This window comes from Arvicanthis niloticus, chromosome 8 (assembly GCF_011762505.2).
Source record: "Arvicanthis niloticus isolate mArvNil1 chromosome 8, mArvNil1.pat.X, whole genome shotgun sequence".
Lineage (NCBI taxonomy): Eukaryota > Metazoa > Chordata > Mammalia > Rodentia > Muridae > Arvicanthis > Arvicanthis niloticus.
The window spans coordinates 78,334,466-78,340,911 of record NC_047665.1 but is presented as its reverse complement, the minus strand read 5'-3'; positions in this window follow the sequence as shown (position 1 = coordinate 78,340,911).

The window sequence follows — 6,446 nt, the reverse complement described above, 5'->3', positions numbered from 1 at the left end:
AGCCACCAAGATTAGGGCAGGAGGAGAAACGGAGATAATTAATTGGTAGGAGCACACATTTTTAGGCAGGAGGTATCTGCACCCAGCAATTGTGCTTAGCAGACTAGTTAAAAGCTGTGCGTCTTTTATCCACAGATTCGGGGCTTTTGGGAGTGGACTGGAGGTGACTTCTCCTGGAGCAAGGCAGGTAGAAAGGAAGCCCGGTTAGGGGTTAGGGCTGGTTGCAACCAATCTGGGAGCTAAGCTGGGTGGAACAAAAGGGAGTTAGGACGGGCTGGTAGTGCAGCCAGAAAAAGAATTTGGAGAAGTTCCTTTCTTCTATATTTTTGGGAATATTTTATAGAGTGTTATTATTACTTCTTTTCCGAAGGTCTGATAGAAATCTACTCTGCATCCATCTGACCTTGGGCTTTATTTAGTTGGGAGATTTTTTTTTCTTTTTTTTCTTTTTCCTTTTTATTTTTTTATTAGATATTTTATTTACACTTCAGATGCCATCCCCTTTCCCCATTACCCCCCTTAGAAAACCCCTATCCCATGCCCCCTTTTCCTTTTTGCATTTATACATTTTTTTTTAAATAATGTTAATCATAAGCGTTATAAGTTTGGAATTGTTCAATCAGAGGTGTAACCCACTGACCGACCTAGATATAACAACTGTCTTTGACTGGTGGAGATACATGAATATCTGCCTCCCTGTCTCCCCCCTCTTTCTCTCTTTCATCACCTAGCTTCTTCTATCCTTCTTCTCCTCCTCTTCTTACTAGTTGGGAGATTTTTTAATTACTGCTTTTATTGATTGGTTATTTGGGGCCTATTTAAATTATTTACTTCATTTTGATTTAAATTTGGTAGGCCATGTATATCTAGAAATTCATCCATATCTTTCAGATTTTCCAGTTTGGTGGAATATACATTTTTTAGAAGTACTTCCTAATGATTCTCTAAGTTGCCACAGTACTTTCCCTTTCATCGTGTACTTTATTAATTTAAGTCTCTTTGTTAATTTGCCTAATGATTTGTCGATGTTGGTAGTCTTTTAAGAGAACCAACTTTTCATTTCATTAATTCTTTTTTCATTTCTATTTCATTAATTTCAGCCCTGATTTTGATTATTTCTTTCCATCTACTGTTTATGAGTGTTGTTTGTTCTTGTTTTTCTAAGACCTTCACGTCAACACTAAGTTACTAATATGAGCTCTCTCAAAATATTTTATTTAGGCACTTAGTGCTGTAAACTTCTCTTTGAAAATTGTCTTCCTGTGGGAGCTGCAAAGAGGGTTCAGCAGCAAAGAGCACTGGTTGCTCTTCCAGAGGTCCTGGGTTAAATTCTCAGCACCCACATGGTGGCTCACAACCGTCTATACTATAGTCCTGTAGACTCTGCTACCCTTTTCTGGTATGTAGACATACACATACTTAAAACAAACAAATCTATAAATATATATATATTTTAAAAACAGATTGCCTTCCTTGTGTCCTATAGATTTTTATATGTTGTGCTTTCATTTTCATCTAATCTAGTTTTTTTTTCTTCCTTGATTTCGCTCTTGGTTCAATTTTCATGTTGTCTTATTTAGTTTTCAGGGATTTGTGTACTTGCTGTAGTTTCTATTGCTTTTTCATTTGTATGTTCCTATTGCTTTTGATACCCAACTTTATTCCCTTATGGTCACATAGAATGCAGGATGCAATTTAACTTCTTCCCAATTTGTCAAGACTTTCAGTATCAGAGCATATGCTGATGCAAAGAGAGAAGTCATGCTTCCACTCTGGGGGGAAGCGCTGTTAGGGAAGAAACCGCTTATGGGGTGGGAAATCTGTCTTCTCAGAGAAGCAATGTGACATACTCTGGTTCTAGATCATTCAGATTAGGACAAACTGCCCTACGTTCATGAGCCCCAACTTTCAGAAAGTCAGGGGACACAGAGAGATGAAGGCAAAATGGCTTCCTTGGACCATCTGGCAAAATGGAAGCAGGAAGGGCTAAATGTACAAGAAGCAGCACCCAGTGTGCTGCAACTAATTCCCATTCATGAACTGAGGAGAAGGAATTTTCTCCTTGGCTGGCTATGCCAGAAAATGCTGACACTTAACACAAAGAAAGTTAGATTTCAGAAAAAGTGACCTCAATTACTGACAGAAGTTCTTCTGCACCTGTAGTGTTCATCTCTTAACTCTGCAAACCCTAAGAAGCAGACACTGTTATTAGCCTTGTTTCACATCTGAGGAAATGAGATCCAGACTATGCGATGGGACAAAACCAATCCACATCCCCTGTTGTCTTTACTCTTGATCACGGAGCTGGCCTGACTTCCAGTTGGAAAGCAGCTGCTGGAAAACCCCACTCGTAGGCCCGCCTTCCGTGATCTAGATACAGCAGGACACTTCATCACCAGCTACCAAGGTGGTAGGCACATCCCCTTATAAAAAGCCAGTACCTCCTCTTTCCACCCTCTCTCAGAGGAGTCTCTGCAACATTCCCCCTCCTCCAATAAGTCTCTCCCATGGGATCTCTTGCATGGTGTGACTTTGTGGCATTTCTTGGTTTCAACCCACCAAATCAGCCGCTTGAATCATTACAGCAGCAATTTACAAAGGAAGATGGCAAGGCAGAAGAGTCTAGCTGTGATTCTGTGGGGCCAGGAAATCAGGTGACAGGCAGGGAAAGTATAGACACTAAATTGATGGGCGGTTGTTCCATAATGTACATTAGCACAGAATAAGGGCATCTGACAACACATATTCTAGGCCAAGAAGATGGAATGTCCTGAAATCCACCTAGAAAGCACACAAGTGCTCCACGTAAAGAAAACAGGACTCTGAAGCACTAAAAGTCATGGGACTTTCAGACTGTTCAGTTCTTAGTGTGCTGAGGGTGTCCATTGAAACCTGTGGCTCCAAATTTAAGTGGAGTGAAAGACTGGCAGGACCTGGTGAGTTCTGCATGACATCATTACAGGGTTTGGCTGATGGCTGCTAGAAAGCTTTAAATAGTGAGGTATGTCTTTTCTAGTACTGAGAATTGTACCTGAGACTTTGTGCAGTATAGGCTCGAGCTAGGCCATCTTGCTAGCCCAGTAGTGAATTTTTAAAGTGCTTAAAGCAGGTGGGGTGCTGGTTTTTCTTGTACATAAGATAGATCTTGGAGAAAGATAGGATGGTGGTAAACACGACTGTTTGGACATGTGAATTTAGGTTGCACCCAGCTGATGCCCAGAATGAAATGTAACTGAGAGATTACATTCCCATATAATAGCTTCTTGAAAATGCTCATTCATCCAGTATGTGAAACACCAGTACTAATTATCCTTGACTCTCCAGGATCTTTTAAAGAAGTTACTAAGTAAACTTAGTATATAAGATACTGTTTAAGTTTTGTTAGGTCTCAAAAAATTTCTTTTCCCATTTAGACAAAAGCCAGCATTAAGAATACAGTTTTTACTTGCTAAAAGGAGCCATTCTTCTCATCTTTGGACATATGGCTGTTAACCTATGCCTGGGTTGCCTATTAGTATATCAAGGTCTATGCTAGGACCCAGGATCCCTCAGTTCCTATTCTCAAGTACCTGTTTCAGAGTCATCACGGCTGACATATCCCTGCATCCTACTCCAAACCTCTCCAGACCCTGAGTTTCCCTTCTCTTCCCACAGCTTGTCTAATTCCTATAATAAAATAACCCAGTCATTTTGACTATGAGCTCTCTTGGTTTCTATGAGCCTCCTGCTCTCTCTTCTTACTTTTCCTTTCTCACTCCCCACCCCCTTTATCCCCGTTCAGTCTGGACCCTTCCTTTGGCTGAGCTCTTACTTGTATCTACAGTAAAACTTTCTCCTCAACCATAGCTAGGAGCTATGTCTTCATTTCTCACTCTTCAGTTTTTTATTCACTTTGGGAATTTCTTTCAGGTCCGGATGAACAGTTAGGTAGTTGAAGCCTAATCAAGACTTTGTGGAAGCCAAGTATTGCGTGAGTTTTCCTGGGGAGACAAGAATAAATGTCTTCTGATCCCAGATGGGTCACAGTTGGCAAGAAATAATCCATCCAACGTAGGATGGCGAACCAGTGAGTTTACTGAGGTTAGTTACAGGAGAGTGGGTGACTCAAAGGTCATCCTTCTGACCTCGAAGCCCTGCTAGTTTTATCCCTGATGTTTTCTGAGGGCCAGTCATTGCTTTGGCAACTGCCTTTGAATTGCTTTGACTCTGCCTTTAAAATCTCGACATTAGAGCTGGGAAAATAGCTCAGTCAGCAAAGTGATTTTTGAGAATATGGCCACTAGTATGTTTCCCACGCTCCAGTGGATGCCCCACACCCATGAATGAGAACTGTTACTGGACTTAGGTACACTCTCAAAAAGAACAAAAGACGTGATGTTCAGAGAGGGCATGTTGAGGGGATATGAGGGAAGTTGCAGATCCTGGGTTGAATCTCTTGTAACACATATTCATACACATGCCCACATGAGAAATGTTGATTAGATTTTAGGGTCATGGGCCTAGGAGAAAACCTACTATTTCTCTAAAGAAACATAGCGATAAATGATCCTAAGAGCATACAGCTATATTCATAGATCACCGCATCACTCAACTCTCATCAGAGAAGATTCTTCTCAAAAGAAATGATAATTAACAAAGAGATCCACATGGCGTGCTTGGGGAGATGGTGCAAGTTTTGTAGTCTTGTTGCCTTCTTTCTCTGCTTCTTGGCACTTCTTGGCTACTACAAGATAAACAGCCTCCTCCAGCACATGCTCCCTCTGTGAAGTTTTATGGGTGCTATTGGCAAGAGGACTAGGTGCCCATGTGTCTGAAGAAGCCCTTCTTTCATTGTTATCTTAGGTATCTGTTATTGCAAACAGAAGCTGGCTAACCCAGACCCCCGCTTGTTCCTCAAGCAGTCCCCACTCATAAAGTCAATGTTTGTGACAACATTAGAGGCCATCACTACTATAAATGTGTGAATTTTAAAGTTTCACCCTTCACTTTATTTAGTAACCCACTGGTGATTCAAAAGTGATTTGTTTAATTTCTATGTGTTTGGATGTTTTCTATGGTCTTTCTGACTGTTGATGTTTGGGTTTATTCCATTATGATTTAATGACTGTATTTTTAAAATTATTTTGTTTATTAACATTTCAAATGTTGCCCCCTTTGCTAGTCCTCCTCCCAGAGTTCTTCACCCCATATCTTCTCCCCTTGGCTTCTGAGAGGGTGCTCCCCTACCTGCCCACCCATTCACCCCCACTCTTAAGAGCCTCATGTAGACCAAATTATGTGTTAGAAACGTATTTATATTATCTCTTATACTTGGCCCTTAATTGAGTGTCATTGTCCTCAAATCACAGATGTGAAGTGTGAGCATCACCTTCTCAAAGCTGCTATCATGTAAAAATGTGAATGGAGGCATGAAAGACATCAAGCATCACAATGATGGAAAGCCCACCTTTCTTGGCTCCTCTGCTTCTCATCTTATCTCTACTGCCCTTTAAGCAGCAGCCTGCCTCTTATCTACCTTTGACTCTTGATTTTTTTTTCTCCTCTAAGTCCATTTCTGTCCTGATTGTCTTTTTCTCTCTCCACAGCTAAAGCCATTTTTTTTCTCTCTGTGGAGCCAGAACCTCAGTTTTGTCTCACAGGAAATCTCAATAATTATTTTGTAGGGGTTTTCTATTTTTAAAATACTACCAAGAGCTGCTTGTGTGGTCAAAAAAGACATTCTTGTTTACTTGATACTTGCACTGTGGGACTATTTCAATAGTTTTATTCAGCAACAACAATTTCTCTAGATTCCATTGCCTCTGTCAAAGAATTTGACTAAAATACAGAGAAACCATTGGTCTTTGGAGGGTTTTCTGAGCTGAGCCTTCTCATTGTAAGATGAGGCTGAGGAGAGAAAGATACAATGACTTCACTGGTGAAGCTTTGCCAATGAGGACTGCCCAAGTCATAGTGTAAACCTTGCACACACATTGTACAGATCTGTGCTTACCGCAATGGTGCAGGAATTAGACAACGTCAGGATCTTTACAGGCTGTGTGGAGGTGTATATACTTTGTAGAAAGGGTAAAAATGAACTTCTTTCACAACTGGCTGTGAACATGTTTTCAAGGAGGAAACGGCTTTGTGTGTTCATCCGTACATAGGTACCCCATGTAGATACAAATGCAGGCACCTGGATGTCAGACATTGTCTTTTCTATTGCCATGATCAAACACCAAAAGAAAGTAATGTAGTATGTGAAGGTTCACAGTTCCAGAGAGTTAGAATCCATGAGCTTCATGACAAAGAACACAGCAACAGGCAGGCATGGCATGGCGCTGGAGCAGTAGTTGAAAGCTTACATCCTGATCTACAGGTAAGAGATAAATTTAGAGCAAACTGAGAATGACAAAGGCTTTTGAATCCTCAAAGTCCACCCCCAAGTGACATACCTCCTCCAACAA